Genomic DNA, 23,453 nt, shown 5'->3' with positions numbered 1-23,453 from the left:
CCCTATGAACTAATATCTGGACTTTTAAGTCATGATTATCTATATGCCATGATTTAGCGCTGCTTGTGGATATTATTCTTGACACGTTAAGATGATATACACCTGTTTTATAATGAAGTTTTATGTTTAGGCAGCAGCTGTTTCTTATTCTTATTTTAATTACTATTGAAACTATTGAATCATTTGTTCATTAATGATTACCTAAGCGCTGGGTGATTGAGATCGGTGTATGGTCACTTATAACTCAGTCCTCTTTTTTCTAGTAATTTAGGTCAACATTGGATCATTCAGAGATCCTCACTGAACTTCTAGAGAAAGTTTGCTGCACTGAAAGTAAAGGGGCTGAATAATTTTGCACGCCCAATTTTTCAGTTTTTTATTTGTTAACAAAGTTTGAAATATCCAATAAATTTCGTTCCACTTCATGATTGTGTCCCACTTGTTGTTGATTCTTCACAAAAAATTACAGTTTTATTTCTTTATGTTTGAAGCCTGAAATGTGGCAAAAGGTTGAAAAGTTCAAAGGGGGCAAATACTTTCACAAGTCACTGTATATATATTTATATATATATATATATATATATACACACCCACATATACACACCTTTTTAATTTATGTATTATTTTTTTTACTTGCTGTGCTTATTCTTTAAGATAAGAAAGAAAGTTTTGATGTTTGGTGATCATGTAACTGCTTCCCGTCAGGCAATGTACAATGTAGACAATCTCCGGGGCGGGTGCTCTGTTATTCTTAGGAGGAAATAAGGATATGTACTAAGACACTCATCAGCAAGATCTTTGACCACAGTGTCCAGTAGTGGATAATAGTACTCGGTACTGGGCCGCTGTGTGTGCGATCACATGTCCACTACTAAGAAACTGTCATGAATGGCATCCATTCATGATGGCATTGTTTACTACTGTGATCCCTGTTATTGGTCACAGTGATGATTGGGTCAATCACAGCAGCCTTGTATCATGTGATAGATGTAACCAATCACAGTAATCACAATAGTAAACAATGAATCATGAATGAAAGCTACTCATGGCAGTTAAAAGGATTGCTTTTACAGTGATCATCTCTGTAATAAGCAAAGAAAATGTTAAAGAAATCCTGATTACCTCCCCAGAGTATCACAGTTTCACTATGGGAACACTGCACTACTCTGGTGACATTATGCAAAAAAAAAATGCTGAGAAGGGTGAACCAGCTGCTGGTCAGGCATGTGAGTAAATTCCGACTTTAACGTTGGGATCCTTGTAAAGCCTGGAGCGACTGTGATCTGTGATATCAGCCGAAAACGTGTTTTAACCCACTGATAGCTGAATCTGGGTTACAGGAGTTTAAAAACAAGTGCATTCATGTGACTCAGAAGAGAAGCATCACCAAACAGGCTTTGGCTATACTTCTCCTTTAAAAACAGGGTCACCTTGCACATTTAGGGCAAAGTGACAGTGTCTCTGCAAAAAGGCAGCCCTCGACACACTTACACTTACTTTACTTGCACTTCTGAGTTTAGAGGAACACATGACCTGTTTTCCTGTGATAGTGCCTGGGCATAGCAGCCATTTGCTAGGCTTGAGCACTGTCATATGACCAGGAAAATGACATAACCACTCCTTCATGTTACTGATGTCAGTCCTGGCTGTAGAGGATCAAGCAGCTGTGAGGGAGCACAGCCAAAGTAAACATCACTGGGTCAGCGGGACCCTTTAAATAGACACTCCTATAAATAATCACATGTTTGGGCCTGAAACTGTTATAAACTATTAATAGACATATGCTTGTCTGACCCTAGTTCAGTTGAAAAAACATCATTTGGTAGGTATGGTCAATCTACTACCTGCAATCTTTGCAAAAATTCCTTATTTCCTCCAAAGGTGTTGTTACTTAAAGTGATTGTAAAGTCTTGTTTTTTTTTTTAATAACATACATGTTATACTTACCTGCTCTGTGCAGTTGATTTTTCACAGAGTGGCCTGAATCCTCCTCTTCTCGGATCCGTCTTTTAAGCGCCTGACCCCTCCCTCCTGTTGAGTGCCCCCACAGCACCTGAGCTGAGTCAAAGCTCCCTGTGTCCATTCAGACACAGAGCTGTGGCCTGCCCCCCCCCCTCTCTCCGATTGGCTGACTGAATTTGATTGACTGCAGCGGGAACCAATTGCACCACACTGCTGTCTCAGTAAATGAGAAGGTGAGTCCTGGGCACCCAAGAAACTCCTGCAACATCGCTGGATAAGGATGGGCCTCAGGTAAGTATTAGGGGAAGCTGAGGGGGGCTGCTGCACACTGAAGGTTTTTTTTTTATTGTAATGCATAGAATGCATTAAGATTAAAAAAAAAAAAAAAAAAAAAAAAACCTTCTGCCCTTACAATCCCTTTAATCTTTTTTGTCTTCCTTGAGGAGGAAATGTAATTGTTATGCGGTGTTTAAGGGTCACAGTTTTTACGTGATTTTTATTGGGACTGCAACATTGTGGTGGACAGATTGGACCCCTAACTGACATTTTTTACACTTTTGGGGGACCAGTGACATTACTACAGTAATCATTGCTAACAATATGCACTGTTACTGTAATAATGACATTGGCAGGGAAGAGATTAACACAGTGGGTAATCAAGGGGTTAAATGTAAGCCTAGGGGAGTGTTTCTAACTTTGTGGGGGGGGGTGGAAATGATCTTGAAGACCTGTGATCCTATATAGAAGGATCACAGGCGCTCTGTGATTATTTCAGAGAGAAGAACTGTCAGCTGTGTTTACAACAGCTGCCCATCCTTCTCTCAGCAGGGAGCGATCGCGAGTGGACGGTGGCAATTGGAGCTGCCAGCCCCGTGCATCTGAGTCCATGCTGCCGAGTGGGGGCAGAGGGGGCCGCCACCACCAACGCGCACTTGCCCCCTAGCAGCAGGAGCGCTGCCTGCCGCATTAAAATTGAGGCGGGCGGTCCTTAACTGGTTAAAGTGGTGGGTCATTCAGCAGTTCGCTATGTGGGGTTAAAAGTAGAACAATTAAAAGAAAAAGAAGGAAGCAAAAATTGCAGTGCTCAAAATGTAGCTGCTTCTATCAAAAATACTGAAAAAATTATTTAATCTGTCAAGAGGTACAGTATAAAAAATATATAGCCGGTATATGAAAAACATGGAAAAACGGATTTGGAAAAGTGGTCACAAGTTAAAGTTTACTTAGAAATATGGGATGGGATTACTAAACAACTGAAATGGGAATACAACTCACCAATGATATCACTAAATGGCACTAAATACTTCCCACCAGGGAAAGAGGAAACATTTGGAAAATGGATAGGGAACACTCAATTAAAGGATGTACTTCACAAAGGTCACATTAAAACACTTCAACATTTAAAAATAATAAAAATATGAAACTAGATGATTGGAAATATTTCCAGCTGAGTCATTTTGTAAAGTCATTGCCACAGCCGATTAGATCAGAAAAGAATCTCAACACCATTGAGAAGTTAAGTTATACCTCCACCCAAAAGCATGGAGTCTCACAAATATATAAAATGTTGACAGAGTGGCACAGTTTGGAGAACCCTCCATTCATGGTAAAATGGGAGAAAGAAATAGGGGCACAATTGTTAAAACAGGAATCGGAGGTTGTACTGAAGGCAGTAGGATCCATAGCCATAGATGTGAGTACAATAGAACTAAACTACAAATGTCTGTTAAGATGGTATATTACACCAGAATTAATGAACAAATATCAACCAGACAAGACAGATAAATGTTGGCAGGAATGTGGTAATACAGGAACAATGTACCACATGTTCTGGGATTCCCCAAAATAAGAGAATTTTGAATAAAGGTCCAACAATTGACCGGGGAAATCACAGGAATAACAATACCAAATGACCCATGGGTATGCTTATTTCACAAAACAACAATGTCATAAAAAAAATATAAAATGACTCTGGTCCCAACCTTGTTAAACGCAGCAAAGGGAATAATACCAAAAAAAGTGGAGAGAAGTTGACAGTCCAAAATTAATGGAATGGTGTAATAAAATAAACAACATCTTTAATATGGAATATATCTGTAATATGCAAGAGGAGATTCCAATAAACATGAAAGAAAAATGGGGAAAATGGATAGATTTAAAAAAATCAATTAAATATACTGAAATATACAACTAAACATGACTACTTTGGAGAAATATTAAAGGAAGGAAGTTACAGGCAGGAAGGGGAGGGAGTCCTGGGGGAGGGGGTGGTAAGGGATAGAAAAGGGGGAAATATTATAGGTTTACAGTTATTGAATATTGCTTTTTCTCTATAAATTAATGTGTATATGTGAAATCCCACTTTTGGAATCATTTTTGTAAATTTATATGCAAATAAAAGTGATCTTTCTCACGCCCCCCAAAAAAAAGAAAAAAAAAAAAAAAGAAAGATGCAAAAGGGGAGCACGTCCTCTCTAAGGCAGTCAGGTGGGACTGGCGAAACCTGTGCACAGTGTAGTTTTGGATCTGTGCTGTGTCTTTGTGAGGCATCTATGCTTTGATATATAAAAGGAAAAAGGGAGGGGGAGGGGAAAGGGGATAAGGGGATAGTAGGACTTTAAATGAGACTCTTGGAATTGAGTCTCCATCCCTATATGCGATATGCATTAACCACTTAAGCCCCGGAAGATTTTACCCCCTTCCTGACCAGGGGGTATTTTGCGATTCGGCACTGCGTGACTTTAACGGACAATTGCGTGGTCGTGCGACGCTGTACCTAAACAAATTTGATGCCCTTTTTTTCCCACAAATAGAGCTTTCTTTTGGTGGTATTTGATCACCTGTGCAATTTTTTGATCATGCGCTATAATCAAAAAAAGAGCGACAATTTTGCAAAATTAACAATATTTTTCACATTTTTTATATGAAATTCCCCCCCCCCCCAAAAAATGTAAAAATCTAATTTTTTTTTAATTTTTGGCCAATTTGTTTTCTGCTACCTATGTTTGGTAAAAAAAATCATAATAAGCGTATTTTGATTGGTTTGCACAAAAGTTATTGTGTTTACTAACTAAGGGAAAGATTTTTGTCATTTTTGTTGTTTTTTTTTAAGTAGTGGCGGCGATCTGCAATTTTTTTTGCGGGACTGCGACATTGCGGCGGACAGGTCGGACCCTTGACTGACATTTTTGACACTTTTGGAGACATAACTACAGTAATCAGTGCTATACATATGTACTATTACTGTAAAAATGACACTGGCAGGGAAGGGGATAACTTTATTAGAGATGCAGTGACTATGTGTGTCCCTAGGGGCGTGCTTCTAACTGTGCAGGGATGTGGCTATGTGTGTAACAGCACAGATCAACGGTCCTACATAGCAGGACCATTAGATCAGTGCTTTTAAACAGGGAAGAATGACAGGCGGCTTTGTTTACATTAGCCGCCTGCCTTTCTCCCTTCACAGCATACGATCGCGAGTGACCCGCGGACATCGGGTCCGCCGGTCACATGCACGGAGGTGTCCGTGAACGAGCCGAGGCGGGAGCGTACCTCCGGCAGTGCGCGCTCGCTATTGGCTCCCAGGCTAGTGACGTACCGGTACGTCACTTTGCCTGGCCGGGGCTGACCGCCGCAGTATATGTACTTGCGGCGGTCGGCAACCGGTTAATGGGAACACATGGTATTCAAAAAGGTTGGGACTTTATTTGAGGTGTGACCAGTGTACTCAAAGTAATAGCATAAAACAATTTATGCACTGAGGATATTATGAACTGTATATATAATATAAATGTGATCAGTAAAATATAAAGTATTTTTTACGAAGAATACCTCACAAAGCATACAACATACAACTGCATAAAACTGTTGTGCATGTCTCTGTCATTTTGACACAAGTCCATAGTCATTATCTTAGTGAGATTTTTGCATCACCACATTGTTTAATAGTATTCTTGTTTATTTTTTATGAATTCTTTTTTGAATGTGATCATATTTTAGGGCAAATAAAACAGCATACAGAAATTTTACACTTTTTTGTGCAAAGTATGCAATCTTTAAAAAAGGAAAAGACTATTGACGTACATACTGTAGATATATATATATATATACAGCTGCAAGAAAATGTTTGTGAACCCTTTGGAATTTTATGGATTTCTGCACAAATTGGTCATGAAATGTGATCTGATCATCATCTAAGTCACAACAATAGACAATCACAGTCTGCTTAAACTAATAACACACAAAGAATTACATTTTGCCATGTTTTTATTGAACACACCATGTAAACATTCACAGTGCAGTGAGATGTCAGCCAACTGGAGTCCAATCAATGAGATGAGATTGGAGGTGTTGGTTACAGCTTGCCCTGCCCTATAAAAAAAACACACACCAGATCTGGGTTTGCTTTTCACAAGAAGCATTGCCTGATGTGAATGATGCCTCGCACAAAAGAGCTCTCAGAAGACCTATGGTTAAGAATTGTTAACTTGCATAAAGCTGGAAAGGGTTATAAAAGTATCTCCAAAAGCCTTGCTGTTCATCAGTCCACGGTAAAACAAATTGTCTATAAATGGAGAAAGTTTAGCACTGCTGCTACTCTCCCTAGGAGTGGCCGTCCTGTAAAGATGACTGCAAGAGCACAGCGCAGACTGCTCAATGAGGTGAAGAAGAATCAGCTAAAGACTTACAAAAGTCACAGGCAAAAGCTAACATCCCTGTTAGAAAATCTACAATACAAAAAACACTAAACAATAATGGATTTCATGGGAGGATACCACAGAGGAAGCCACTGCTGTCCAAACAAAACATTGCTGCACGTTTACAGTTTTGCACAAGAGCACCTGGATGTTCCACAGCAGTACTGGCAAAATATTCTGTGGACAGATGAAACCAAAGTTGAGTTGTTTGGAAGAAACAAACAACAATATGTGTGGTGAAAAAGAGGCACAGCACACCAACATCAAAACCTCATCCCAACTGTGAAGTATGGTGAAGTATGGTGGTGGGGCATCATGGTTTGGGGCTGCTTTGCTGCGTCAGGGCCTGGGCGGATTGCTATCATCGAAGGAAAAATGAATTCCCAAGTTTATCAAGACATTTTTCAAGAGAAATTAAGGCCATCTGTCTACCAGCTGAAGCTCAACAGAAGATGGGTGTTGCAACAGGACAATGACCCAAAGCATAGAAGTAAATCAACAACAGAATGGCTTAAACAGAAGAAAATACGCCTTCTGAAGTGATCCAGTCAGAGTCCTGACCTCAACCCAATTGAGATGCTGTGGCATGACCTCAAGAAAGCGATTCACACCAGATATCTCAAGAATTTTGCGGAACTGAAACAGTTCTGTAAAGAGGAATGGTCAAGAATTACTCCTGACCGTTGTGCACTTCTGATCTGCAACTACAGGAAACGTTTGGTGGAAGTTATTGCTGCCAAAGGAGGTTCAACCAGTTATTAAATCCAAGGGTTCACATACTTTTTCCACCTGCACTGTGAATGTTTACATGGTGTGTTCAATAAAAACATGGCAACATTTCATTTTTTGTGTGTTATTAGTTTAAGCAAACTGTGATTGTCTATTGTTGTTACTATTGTTGATGATCAGATCACATTTTATGACCAATTTGTGCAGAAATCCATATCATTCCAAAGGGTTCACATACTTTTTCTTGCAGCTGTATATATATATATATATATATATATATATATATATATATATATATATATCTACAGTATACAGTATCTCACAAAAGTGAGTACACCCCTGAGTACACCCCTCACGTGACAACACTGAAGAAATGACACTTTGCTACAATGTAAAGTAGTGAGTGTACAGCTTGTATAACAGTGTAAATTTGCTGTCCCCTCAAAATAACTCAACACACAGCCATTAATGTCTGAACCGCTGGCAACAAAAGTGAGTACACCCCTAAGTGAAAATGTCCAAATTAGGCCCAATTAGCCATTTTCCTCCTGGTGTCATGTGACTCAGTAGTGTTACAAGGTTAAAGGTGTGAAAGGGGAGCATGTGTGGTAAATTTGGTGTTATCACTCTCACTCTCTCTTACTGGTCACTGGAAGTTCAATATGGCACCTCATGGCAAAGAACTCTCTGAAGATCTAAAAAAAAGGAATTGCTGCTCTACAATAATATGGCCTGGGCTATAAGAAGATTGCCATGACCCTAAAACTGAGCTGCAGCATGGTGGCCCAGACCATACAGTGGTTTAGAAGGACAGGTTCCACTCAGAACAGGCCTCGCACACTGCATCAAATTGGTCTGCATGGCTGTCATCCCAGAAGGAAGCCTCTTCTAAATATGATGCACAAGAAAGCCTGCAAACAGTTAGCTGAAGACAAGCAGACTAAGGACATGGAGTACTGGAACCATGTCCTGTGGTCTGATGAGACCAAGATAAACTTATTTGGTTCAGATGGTGTAAAGCGTGTGTGGAGGCAACCAGGTGAGGAGTACAAAGACAAGTGTGTCTTGCCTACAGTCAAGCATGGTGATAGGAGTGTCATGGTCTGGGGCTGCATGAATTCTGCTGGCACTGAGGAGCTACAGTTCATTGAAGGAACCATGAATGCCAACATGTACTGTGACATACTGAAGCAGAACCTGTTCCCCTCCCTTCGAAGACGGGCCACAGGGCAGTATTCCAACATGATAATGACCCCAAACACACCTCCAAGATGACCACTGCTTTGGTAAATAAGCTAAGGTTAAAGGTGATGGACTGGCCAAGCATGTCTCCAGACCTAAACCCTATTGAGCATCTGTGGGGCATCCTCAAACATAAGGTGGACGAGCGCAAGGTCTCTAACATCCACCAGCTCTGTGATGTCATCATGGAGGAGTGGAAGATGACTCCAGTGGCAACCTGTGATGCTCTGGTGAACTCCATGCCCAAGGTAGTGCTGGAAAATAATGGTGGCCACACAAAATATTGACACTTTGGGCCCAAACTGGACATGTTCACTAAGGGGTGTACTCACTTTTGTTGCCAGCAGTTTAGACATTAATGGCTGCGTGTTGAGTTATTTTGAGGGGACAGCAAATTTACACTGTTATGCAAGCTGTAAATGTACTACTTTACATTGTAGCAAAGTGTAATTTCTTCAGTGTTGTCAGATGAAAAGATATAATAAAATATTTACAAAAATGTGAGGGGTGTACTCACTTTTGTGAGATACTGTATATATATATATAGAGTATATATATTGTGACAGGAAGTCAGGTAAATCTGTGGGTGTTGTCACAGACGGGAGATACATTTCTGCCTTGTTTAGACAATTCACCAATTACTATCAGGTGTCGGCTGCAGAGGTAGCCAGAAAGGTTTAAGGACGTTGGAAAGCTTCAGCTATTCAGAATGAGGCCATTAAGGCCTCTATAAGTTATACAGAGGATGACTACTTATTGCTGCATCCTGAGGTTTTTTCGTTAAGGAGAGCAGTGAGCTGAGAAAGACTTCTGAAGGTGGTGAGGTGGTGTTGACTTTTTCTGTGTGAAAAGAAAAACAAATAGACTATTGGTTTTCTGCTGTATGACCAGCAGTGTCTGCCCAGCAGTAGGTTGTGACAGACTCCATAGGTAGGTTCCTGTTTTGTGAAGGTAGACACCCCAAGTGGCCAGGGTTTATTTTATAAATAATAAATATTGCTGCGCCAAGTGAATCAAACAAAATAATAATAAATCAGTATGCATATAAAACTTGAAATCAGAAAGCATCCTAATGCTTATATACATAAATCATATATCAATCCAAGTGTTGAAAAATCAGTGAAATAATGTCCCAATGGTGAAGAACTATAAGTGAGCAATAAATCAAATAAAGAAATCAATCTTCATCTGTGATCAAAACAGTGTAAAGTGCTGCTTGCTTCTGTAACGCTCCTGCGTTTTTGTAGTAGGCTGGATATGCAGCTGCAAAATCTCCACTCAGTAGTCGAGTAGAGATGTGTTGAATAACCAGATCCAACTCTCCATACTCATCACTGTGGGCCTGTCAGCTTCAACATACAGATATATACACACTCAATAAGATGTTCCTGGAGTGGTAGAATGTATATGACAGTATGAAGGTGATGTGCTGAAGGGACAGGTGTGAACAGTGATAGAGATGGTAAGCACTTGATAGGTTTGTTCAGGAGAGTACTAGATGGTATTAGGTAGAGTGCAGATAGGTTAGTAATCGAGTATGGTAACAGGTGGTAAGGACAGCAGATGACAATTACAGGATAGACTAACCCAGTGCAAGGATAGATGGTAGTAGACTCAAGAGCTAGCAATCTATGTAGCAGTGCAGATGATAGATGGTAGTAGACTTAAGAGCAAGCAATCTATGTAACAGTGCAGATGATAGATGGTAGTAGACTCAAGAGCTAGCAATCTATGTAACAGTGCAGATGATAGATGGTAGTAGACTCAAGAGCTAGCAATCTATGTAACAGTGCAGATGGTAGATGGTAGTAGACTCAAGAGCTAGCAATCTATGCAACAGTGCAGATGATAGATAGTGTAAGTAAGGTTATGGAGGATTCCCCTGTGGGGTACTTATCACTAGTAAATGTTAGTAGTAGAGGGGTCCAGTAGAGAGGGAAAGATCCGGTAGCGAGATACAGGGATCAGTAGCGAGGTTCCGGTCTGCTCCAGGTAGAAGTAATTAGCTGGAGGTTCCGACAGCAAGACAGGCTTGAAAGCATGTGGATACACAAGGCAGGTTGAACGAACGATGTGAGTGAGAACGCCGGCGGTTGAAATAGCCGCTCTGCAGCGCTCAGCGATGACATCATCTGTCTTAAAGGTGTATGCGTACCCCCTAGTAAGAAAGGTGGGACGCATATTTGGAAGGAAATAAGTTATTAAGGGTACCAGAGGTACCAGAATCTTACAGCTTCACTCCAGTGCTCCCAGTGGTTAGTGCAAGATTCGCAGCTCACTTTAGGGATAGACTCATAAGAGTCATACACGCTTTGGGATGTATATGGATAACAGCCTGGTCTCCCCTCTTCCTCTGCTCTGGCTAACACTCCACGTGGGCCAGGAACCCAGTATGAAACATAATGGAAAAAGGGATCTAGTGCTCTCTGCTTTTAATGCTTTATTAGATTCAATAAATAGAGATCCACTTACATTCTCATGCACTTAAGCAGTGCGGGCTTACAGCGTCAAACAGTCAGATTGTGTAGGATCTGTGTATCTCCAAGGACCGACGTACTATGAGTAGGCTCCTCCCCCGTATGTGTTACGTCAGAGACTTCGTCAGCGGGGTCACATTAGTTATTTAGGTCAACATTGGATCATTCAGAGATCCTCACTGAACTTCTGGAGAGAGTTTGCTGCACTGAAAGTAAAGGGGCTGAATAATTTTGCACGCCCAATTTTTCAGTTTTTTATTTGTTAATAAAGTTTGAAATATCCAATAGCAGCCTTTGAAAACGTCACCGGATGTGACGAAACGCGTCAGAACGTGGACCGCACAACGTAAGTCACGTGACTATTGGAACGCAAGCCGGATTTACCTCCGCTCCGCGAGCCTGCTACTAAAACGTTGTAAAAACCTTATTCTTTGGTTTAAACCGTAATCCCAACAATATCACACTATCTGGAGTTTTTTCTTCCTTTTTATTTCCATTGGAACGGCCCTATAAAAACGCTGGGGAGAGAGACCACGTTACAGGAGAGGCTTAAAGGGAACTTACTACTAAGCGTTTTTGGTCTCAATATTATAAGATATGTGAGACCCACTTCATTTTTTATGTTACCCAACATATAAATGACTGCACGGAAAGAAAGCTTTGAAGCACCTGCACTTTATTAGTCTCCATATCATAAACGTATTTAAGAGCACTTTGCACATCATTTTTAAGGAGAACTTATTTGCACAAAAGTTTTTTCTTCAGGAAATATTTTGTTGGACTTCTTTTTTGAATTTTTCTGATATATATATATATATATATATATATATATATATATATTGCACAATAGAATTTTTTTTTTATTGATTTATGCATGGACTTGAAATATTGACTATTGATTTGTACACTTATTGGCACATTGGCACTTTTATATGTAATATTTCTGTATGTATAATTTATACTCACATATTATTAGTTAATATTTAATTTTTTAGCAAGCGCTGTAGATAGCCCTAATATTAGGACTGTCACATTTAAAGGGCAATTGCACAGTCATGCAATACTGTACCCAATTTTTTTCTAAATAATTGAAGAAAAGACTAAACATTTTGAGGGGAAAATTTATTTTTCTTTTTTCTTTCACAAAATTTTGCAAATAAATAATCTTTCTTCATAAATGTAGGCCAACATATATACTGCTACATTTCTTTGGTGAAAATAACCCAAATCACTGTATAATATTTAGTCTGTAGGAAAGAGTCCAAAAACTATGGTATATATATATCTGAAATTTGAATAATCCTGATGTACTGATGGCCTATCTAATTTCCAGAGGTCTAAAAAAAAATGCCAGTACAGTACAAATGTCCCCTATATTATCCCTATTTAGTAAAAGGCATGGTGAGGTTTTTTTCAAGTTGTACATTTTTGTCACAATTTTTTGAAAAATTAAGAAATTGTAAAAAAAATTGTTTTTTTTCACAATTTTTATTTCAGCTGTCACCAGTCCAGTTTAGCGCCATCGTATAACTGGTGTGCACATGCCCTAAAAGAACTGAAGGAAGCCAAGGGCTTAGTAATTATAAAGAGCGACAAGGGAGGAAACATTGTTTTGCTCTCTGAGGCCAACTACGAGAAAGAAGCAGCTAGACTCCTATCAGATAAATCCACCTATAATAAAATAAAGGAGAACCCTTTTCCTAAAGTCATAATTAAACTCAATAAAAAACTTGAGTTTGCCAGGGAAGCAGGCCTTATCACTACTAAAGAAAAAAACTTCCTGAAAGTGACTGACTACAACATCCCCACCTTTTACATTATCCCCAAGGTTCACAAGAACCCATTGGACCCCCCTGGGAGACCCATTGTCTCAGCGGTGGGGGGCCCCCTGGAAAAAGTGGGGAAATACCTAGATTCGCTCATCAAAGAGTTAGGTCTTGATCTACCCTCTTACGTCAGGGATACAGGCGATGTCCTGAATAAAATCCGGGATCTGCATTTTGAACGGGAAGTGATACTAGTTGGAATAGATGTGGAATCTCTATATACTTCAATCCCCAATGCATGGGGCATACTAGCAGTCTATCACTTCCTAGAGAAAAAGTTCCCCTTCTTTGCAGCACAAAATGAATTTCTTGTGGATATCCTGGATTTTGCACTGTCCCACAACTTTTTTCAATTTGTGGGTCAGTACTTCCAACAAGTTAGGGGCACAGCAATGGGGGCACTCTGGGCCCCTTCATACGCGTGCCTTCACCTGGGACTCTGGGAGGAAGAAACCATGTACGCCTCGTCTATGCATCCACGTGGCTGAGGTACATAGACGACGTGCTACTGGTCTGGGATGGGACGCTAATACAGCTCCAAGATTTCATGAGGGAACTAAACAACAACCCCCGTAATATCCATCTCACATATACCTGGGACAAACAATTTATATCATTCCTTGATCTTAATATCAGTTTGGAAAATGGGGGCTTGGTTACTTCCACTTTCCGGAAGCAAACAGCCGCAAATACCCTCCTGAGAGCGGATAGCCTACACCCAACCGCTCTAAAGAAGGGCATTCCAGTAGGCCAATTTATAAGACTAAAACACAACTGTTCAAAATATAGTGAATATGTGAAGGAGGCCAAAAAACTGTACTCAAGATTTAGAGAAAGGGGATATTCCCACCGTACACTCCGGAACGCCAAAAGAAAAGCAGGCCAAAAAACAAGAGACCAACTCCTTACACCTATCCCTAAGACCAATGACCAAACCTCGGCACCGCCTAGATTAATCACTAAATATAGTACCCAATGGGGAGAAGTGCGATGTATACTAGAGCGACATTGGCATGTACTACAGAACACCGAGAGATTGAAGAACATTGTGGGTCCAAAACCACTTATGGTGGCAAGAAGAGCAAGGAATCTGAGCGACCACTTGGTTCGCTCAGAGTTCACTAAAACCAAATCCCAAAGTAACTGGCTGTCTGATTTACCTAAATTAAAGGGCATGTTCCCATGTGGGCACTGCCACATATGCGAATTTGTGGAAAAAACCTCCTCCTTCTCTGACTCTACTGGTACGAAAAAATTCAAGATAACCTCATTTATCAATTGCAGCACGTCGCGACTTCTATACCAAATTACTTGCCCCTGTAGGAAACTATATATAGGCAAAATGAAAAGGCCACTTAGAATTAGGATAGGGGAACACCTGAAAAGTATAAGGCTAAAAGAAGATACCCCGCTCGCACAGCACTTCATTGAAAAACACGATGGTAGCCCAAGGGGCCTAAAGGTAAAGGGGTTTTGGGCCCTAAATATTTCATCACGTAGGGGTGACTTTGACCAAGTACTTCTACGTGAGGAAAAAGCCTGGATTTTTAGGCTTTCTACACTTGCCCCCTTTGGACTCAACAATGAACTTAGCCTCAAGGTCTTTTTGGACCCCTAACTCCCACTGCCCTTTTGTGAAACCTATGGGGTTGAGGCACACACACCAAACTAAAGAGTAATTATGACACCAATGGTTGGTGTCCCTCATTAAGGACTGTGGGGTCCTGTCCATCATAGTGACTATTCAGCTAGGACTCGACTACAACACAATAGTTACTTTGGAGTGGTTCCTCACCCCCTATAGGGTTCAACTTGCTGTACCAGTTCACTATCAGTACTTGAGATATCAGCATATACTTTAAAGCAGTCTATTAGAGATGGCATTTTCTTTACTGATTCCATCCTAGATAGGCGGTTCCCAAATGCACCATAGGCGTCCATTCCCCCTATGTCTCTTTCTCTCCCCCCCCCTAAAGTCTTTGATGGCTCCCCATCAGTATTTACCATATGTCTCCTGGGGGAAATAACTACAGTAGTATGTCTGCAGTAAAGGAGAGCATCTGTGTATAGAAACAGTAAAACCAGGCACCCAATAGTCAAAATAGAAAAAACAAATACAGTGTATGATGTTCGACACGGTAGTTGCTGCCATGCTCTGCATTATTATTGTGATCATCAATATGTCTGCATTAAAGGGGAGCATGTGTGTATGTAGACATCTATTACTATATGTGCTAAATGTATTAGCCACCCTTGTTATATATGTATTTTTTTGAAAACTATGCCATCAGTCATCTGGACTTTTTAGAGGCATGGGGGTTTTGTTATTCCCCCTTCCCCGTTTTTAGAATTTATCATCGTCAAGTTTTAATGGTCAGTTGTGATCGACACTTGGAACAATGTGGACTGGATTGAAACGGCACTCTGTCAGCAGTACCATGTTAGTACCGCTAGATGGCCTCAGTCTTGACGTTCACCGGAGCATGTAATTGTTGATTAGCGTAGCCAAGGATACAGGCTATTCAAACAAGGCCCGGACAACGCTATGACATCCTGAGGAATCGTGCGTAAGCATTCGAAACGCGTCAACGTCACACGCTGACGCTCCACCCACCCACTGTCTCCTGCTCGAGATTACACTGTGTGAATTTGACTGGCTGCTACATCCCTGCCACGACCCGGAAAATCTGCGAAGACAACTTCCGGACACGGGACTTAGCCTGTCAAATAAGCTTACTGGCGAAAGTATTTGAAACGTCCGCTGCGATCAGCAGCAGTGACATTCTGACACTAGATGGTACGGCAAGTTACGATCTGCACCTGCTACCTATTTTCGGGACCTGAAAGCTAGAGAAGGCATTTCATTCCTGGCTGTCTTGGTGAGAACGGGGGACGTCTGGTAAGAGCCGATTTCCCATACTTATATCCTATACTGGATTACATATAATGCATTGTCGGTATACCACACCCCGGGAACTCTAAGGAATCCCAGCCTCGAGGTCCAATATGGATATTATGTATTCAGCTATACTACATCCAACCAAATCAGGTGATGCTTTAGTGTTGCCCCATCCAGACTACTAAGCCAGCTAGCTACATCCTCGGCAATCTGCCGCTGCAGGGGAAGTTTGATATCCCCTCCCTAAACTTTTGGGGTTTCTCATTGGAGACGATTACACTTCTCACTGCTGTTTAAGCAATTCAGCTGTTTAAGCCGCTACCCTTTTAGGATATTATCCCTTGAACTGCTCTGCGTAGTCAGGTCATTCTGGAGTAACCCTGCCAGGAGACAGGACCAGCACCATAGGAAGACTTCTTTTCTGTTTTCATTAATATGGAACTATGACACCATGGTGATGTACCTACCATTAAATAAGTAATCCTTCTGTGACTTTCTTCACACACAGTTACAAGCCATACAGCTTCAAAGGTGAAACATACGGCATGCCCAGTCAGCCACAAGAGGGCCCCCAGATTGTTTACTGTTGGCCAAATGCACAGTTGTCCAGGTTTATGAGAGTGATTGTAGGTCTGATTGAGACAAATCACATCTAGCCTGTACCAACTGTGTTCAAGAGCAGGATTGGGTGGGTGGGACATAGAAGCGTGTGTTGTTGCTGTCTCTGTACATCCTGACACCCGTAGGGGTCTTCAGGGTCATTCACTCCAGATTGACGAGTCTTCACACATTTTATTATGTGAGTTTCACTCTTTTGTGTGCATCATCACCAATAAAGTTTATGTCTGCACCAGTATCCCTGTGAGCCCCCTTTGTTGCAACCACTCCAGGAGGGAACCTTCCCTCCTTCCATTTTACTGTTATTCCTACCTTTGGTTGCGTAGGGTTCCCGGCCACAATAGACCGTTAGGTACGACCCAATTGTTTCTCGCCCACTGGTTCAGTTCGGCTTGAGAACATCACCTTGCGATTCAGCCTTTTATCATTTTGTACACATGCACTCGCAACATGTTTCACTATTCACTGGCTTCTTCAGGAAATTTAAGAGTACTACATAATATCACTTGAAAGAGAAGACAACAATTATCAACAAAATACAGATTCAATACAGTAATATATTATACCAAAATATATGCAAAACACTGGAATATATATGTATATCACATATTGGTACACATATTCAAACAATCAAATATGTTATATAAATCAGTTGGAGGGCACCTCACCAGTAATGTCTGAGTATAACTTTCAGCAAGCACCAGGAGACAGTTATCCACTAAAGCACCCATGATGAGATTATGAGAATTATTAGCGAGCCATAGGAGAGGCACAATTATATGGAGGGCTTCCTCAAGTTAATCAACAAAGAAAAATATACAAAGGGCTACTATATGCACCAGGGAAAAATGGGACCTCAAAAATGTTAATATTAGAAACTAATATGGACATACCACTTACAAAAATCAAGTGGCGGGAGGAGAACATAAGGCAGTGCATTCCATGGTCATCCACCACAGCACCTGCTATGGTGGAAAGCACCTTTAATTCTGGCATTGATCATCTCCCTTTATTGGTGAGTGATATGGTGAGTGATGGTTGTTTGATTCTGCTTCAGAGTGCAGTAATGCACTCCTTGGGCTTTCTTTTTGATGGTCCTTTTCTCCTCTTTCTTTGAATAGGGGCTGCCCTACACTGTGGATATATACGGTGAAATCCACTTCATTTTTGGAAGTAGTATTTCCATATAGTATACAGTATGTACCAATATGTGATATACTGTATATATATATATATACACAGTATATATATATATATATATATATATATATATATATATATATATATATATATATATATATATATATATATATATATATATACACAGTATATATATATATATATATATATATATATACACAGTATATATATATATATATATATATATACACATATATACAGTATATTCCAGTCTTTTTGCACATATTTGCTAAATTATATTGCTGTATCAAATCTGGTGGTAAAATGTAGTACACTTAAATCTCCTGAACAAAGGTGTGCACAGCCTATTGTATTAGGGTGTGCACCTCAAATCTTAAGCACGCATGCATGTCTATATACAGTATACTGCTGGTGTCAGTAGAGCAGCGGATGATGTCAGTAGGGCAGTGTATGGCATCCGTAGTTTTTATTTTTATATTTTTATATATATATATACAGTGAAATCCAATTCATTTTTGGAAGTAGTATTTCCATATAGTATACAGTATGTACCAATATGTGATATATATATATATATATATATATATATATATATATATATACATAGTATATATATATATATATATACACAGTATATATATATATATATATATATATATATATATATATATATATATATATATATATATATATATATATACACAGTATATTCCAGTCTTTTTGCACATATTTGCTAAATTATATTGCTGTATCAAATCTGGTGGTAAAATGTAGTACACTTAAATCTCCTGAACAAAGGTGTGCACAGCCTTTTGTATTAGGGTGTGCACCTCAAATCTTAAGCACACATGCATGTCTATATACAGTATACTGCCGGTGTCAGTAGAGCAGCGGATGATGTCAGTACGGCAGTGTATGGCATCCGTAGTTTTTATTTTTATTTTTTTATTTATTATTATTTTTTACAATTTAGTTTTTTAATAATTTTTTTACAAATTTTTGTAAGAGCCCCATTAAGGGGCTTTGGGGAAATATAAGGGGTTTAAATGGGGGGAATCTGCATCCCACATGGTGATTAGGGTGTGCCCAGGCACACCTGGCACACCCTGTGCAGACACCTTTGCTCCTGAAGAACCCAGTAAACGGTGAAACATGTTGAGAGTGGAAGTAACTACATGTATTCACCATATGGATATTCCTTGACAGTTTTAATATACACTTACAACAGTGTTTATTGTTGTATTTTACATATGAATTTGAATTAAACTTTATATTTTCCTTCTTTTGTTAAACTCTGTGGCATCTTAAAAATCCCTTGTTTATATACTATTTTCATGTAAATTCTGCTTATGGGATATGGCGCCTTAAATACCCAGGTTGGCAGGTGCCATCTATTTGACTGCTGTGGCGATGACCAGGCATACTGACTGGTGACATTTTTGTTTTCAATATTTATGATTTTTTTTTTACGTATTGTGACCAGAGCAGCACAGTGTTACCATAGGAATACTGTACTACACTGGGAGAGGGGTAATCAGAATTTTGTTTTAACACATATTGTTTTTTTAGTCCACCCATGAAGTCCACCCAGAACATCAAAGCCCCGTCCGGCCTTCATTTTACTATAGGCTGGGTGGGAAACTGTTAATAATTCAAAACTCTAATAAAAAAGAAAAAAACATTAAATTGTAAGTAATCCTGTGCTAAGGTGTGACAATCAAATTAAGAAACAATGGATGAACTGCTGCTTGGGCATAAGGTGCAACTTTCCCTTAAGATTTGCTATTTGTCAAACCTAGCGTCTTAACAATGTGATTCCCTTTGCAGGGGTAGTGTGTTACTTGAATTAAACCCTCAATTGCTAACCTCCTGGTTAAACCAAAAAAACAATAGTAATAACCAGCTCATAAATAAAGTTCATAGATAAAGTGCTAGTTCATGCAGTCTTCACAGTGCAAAATCAAATCTGCAATCTGTGCTCCACATAACATGCAGATAAGGGCAATCAGGTGTTGTGCTCCCCTTCTCATGTGCCCTCACTCACCAACTCTCAATATATTTTGTGCCTGTCAGTATAAGGCGATTCTTGGAATCTTCAGAATCCTGTGTTGTATTCCCAGCAGTTCTCAGTGTGTCCCGCAGAGACAATCTCTCAGTGTTGGCATGTAAGAAGAAAAATTAGGAGATATTCATAGCATAATCCTAGTTATTTAAAATAAATTAAAATACAAATTGGACACTCACAAGTTAACTCCTGTATAAAGCATTAAATGCCAGCTTGGAACACAACTCTGTGGCATGCACTCCAAAGACTGTATGTGACATCACTAGCAGTTCCCACCTAATGTATTTCACTCCTTCCTCGGAGCGTCTTCAGACTTCTGTTCTGCTTGTAAACAAAGAAGCCAGGGATTCCATTTATTTATACAAATCATTATCCTAGATGAGATAAAAAGGGGGAACTCCCACACAAAACAGCTTGGGGTTACCCCCACCCCCCATCCCAATTCATACTAGGACCTTTTCAGCCGGTGAATTTTCACAAATAAAAACGCTTGAGGTCCCCTCAGATCCTCTAGCAGACCTATCAATTTTTAGGCCACCCCATGCAAAAATAAAAAAAAAGAATGAGATCCCCCACAAAATGTAATACCAGATTACAATCTGGCAGGGAAGGAAAGGGAGAGATGCACATGCACTTTCTCCTTCTAAATCATTACAGGTCACATGCCCTTAATATGGGGGGCTACCCTGCTAGGGGGCCATGTTGATGTGGACGTAGGCCTCTTCCACATAACCCTGGCCAGTGTTTATGGAGGTCTTCAGGCAGGGGGCCTATCAGAATCTGGAAAACCCTTCAACAATAAGGGTGCACATACATTCAAGCCCTTCATATTTCAATGTAAGGGATGTGGCCTAATGTTGGGCTAATGTTGGGTAATGATTAAGCGCTGACTTTAGCATGGAATGCGTCTACATGCCTGTCCCTCACTGTACCGGTTCTATCTGTCATTTGCCTTTAATGTTCATGCTGATTAAAGTGGATTGTTGGTGTGCAGCCATCAGGATCTTCTTTGCCTCCCATTGTGCAGCATGCGAGCTGGGCTGGCACCCTACTTGAGGAGTGGTGAAGGGATCATAGGAGGCTATTCATCTGGAGCAGCAATACAAAGTGTTTTGGGATGTGGTCTGTTATGATTCAGAAGGGCGCATGTGGCCTGGTATGGTTCAGAAGGGAGGCAGCAGACTCTGGTCCCCTTTGCCTGGTCTTCCAAGATGCATGCTTTAATAGGAGTCTGAAAAGAGTTTTTGGGAAGCCTTTTTTTCTTGATATTCGTGTGAGGTTCTCAATTAAAATTAATGCAGATCTGAATAGTCTGGTATCGAATTTGGTGGCCCTCACATTTTTTTGGTTTTCTTTTTTTGCATGGCATCTCCCTTAAAATGAATACCAAACCTAAGGACCCTGGCATGAATTATTGGGAACCCCCATGCCATTTTTTTATTTATACATATCCTGATTCCTGGCCATGTAAGTGAATAGATCCACTGATGCCTGCACCCACTGGCATTTTTAACAACCATTGATGGTATGAAACTGTCATGTACTGTATAATATTAGAAGTAGTACTACTGTTATAAAGGCGTTCAGCTCCCTAAATGCCTAAATAACCAAAACCTAATAAGAACATGTGTTCAGACTGAATGTTAAACTCATCCCTACTTGGGACTCCTTGAAAAACTCTGGAGAAAGATAACAACAAAATTATTTTAACACCCTGGATGTTTTACTTTTACACTAGGAATAAGCTGACCTTACCTGGGTTTGTTTTGAGACAGGTTTGCAGAACATGACTAAGGCTCCGTTCACACTGGGGCGATCCGACTTCCCGGGGCGACCTCACAGGTCGCCGCGCGCTGCTCGCACCGCGACCTCGGAGCGGCCGGCATGGACTTCATAACATTGAAGTCAATGCAGGTCGCTCCAGGTCGCCCCAAAGAAGCTCCGGACCCTTTTTCTAAGTCGGAGCGACTTGTGTCGCTCCTATTAGAACGGGTCCACAGCTTCTCTATGCCAGGCGACCTGTCAGGCGACCAGGTTGCCTGACAGGTCGCCCCAGTGTGAACGGGGGCTAACATTTATTTGTTGAGTCAAAACCCCACTAAAGTCAACAAGCCAAATGTTAAACAACAATAATGGACATTTTTAAGGCTAGTAGGCAAAGGATTGACAAATAATTGGCATGGGCTGAGCACTGCTTTGGGGGACATGTTCCAAAGCAAAAAACAAATGAAAATAATTATGTTTGGCAAAGAGCAGGAATTTTAATAATGCTTTGAGGCCAACAGTAAAAATTCCTTTAAATAACAGGCCTGAGGGGTGCCCTTAATCTGCCTGTGAAGTGAAGCATCTATACAATGTGTACAGCCTACTACAGCAAAACTGACATTAAAAATGAAATGCCATGTACATTGCGAGCAAATTGCAGTTTTCCCCACGTTACCTCTGTTTGATGGTCTGTAACAGTGTTTAATGGAGGATCCTCATGCACAAAAAAAACAGAAAATGGCACTAGGTTCACCCTAAAAAATACATACCAGCCCTTATCCTTGATAAGGGTTCTTCTATGTTTGTGAAGGGTTACCCCACACAAAAAGAAACCCTCTTGGTAATGAACCTTGTCCTCATGTTGAGGAGCAAAAGAGCCTCTTCTCCACAACCCTTGCCAATTGTTTGTGGGGGTTTGCAGGCAGGGGGCTTATCAGAATTTGATAGCCCCCTTTAACAGCGCAGTAAATAATGACACCGTACTTTTTGACAAGTCCTTTGAAAAATAAAACCCACAATGTACTGTACATCCATTGCCAATTACATTTTTTTTTATCCAGTGGTGCAGATAGATAGAGGGTCTGATAGGGGTCTCCGGGTTGATTGACTAAATAGATCCTCAGCCATATCTGGTCAATATCATTGCATATATACAGTATATGGCCATGCAGTCAAATTTGGCCAATGATGACAGACTATCCCTGCCCCTTTGTTTACATGAAAGGGGGTTCAACTGTGGCACCTGCCACTTCCTTACCAACTACTGACAGACAGGCAGCTTACTAAAAGCCCAATGTTTAGCGAAACACCTGAACAGCCAAAGTTCGGTCTGACCTTGTGTTTGGACTGAACCCTAAAATCATCCTTAGTTTATACTGTAAATTTTGTTCTAATATTGTCCTGTTTATAGACTGCTCCCTTATAGACAGCTCCGTACCTGTTATGAACAACTTTAAAGACAATAAGCTTTCTGTAAAACCTAAAAGTATATTGGGTAGTAAACTCCCTCCTGATTATTGTTTTTTGTATTGTAGGCATACTACATAATAAAAGTGGCTCCATAGGCCTATATTTTTCCTTCATTTCCTCTCCTTTTTTTTTTCTACTCTATGTTTTCACAGACTTAATTTCTTTGTTTCCTTTCCACCATTATTAACTGTATAAATTTCCTATATCAATATGCCAATGAAACATATTCCCTAAATGGTTTTAAGAATGTGAAACACAGCTTATAGTTTCTTGACACTATTTAAATACAACACCTTTGCATGTTTTTATTCCTTTATATAAGCCCAATAAAACTGTAAGTGAGAAAATAACGTCATAAAATCTTACAACAGCAGAGTTTTTAAGCACTGAAACAAAGTTTATAAACATAATCTTTTGGCACATATTTGTGATTGCATAGAACCGGTAATCAGTATAAAACTATGCAGACTTATCAAGCCTGCATTGTGACCTACACTGTTCCACTCTGGGAAACCTTTTAAAAAATGTCCCTAAATTGCCAAT

Source organism: Pelophylax lessonae (genome assembly GCF_965119305.1).
Source record: "Pelophylax lessonae genome assembly, chromosome: 2".
Classification (NCBI taxonomy): Eukaryota; Metazoa; Chordata; class Amphibia; order Anura; family Ranidae; genus Pelophylax; species Pelophylax lessonae.
Note: the sequence above shows the minus strand (reverse complement) of the source record.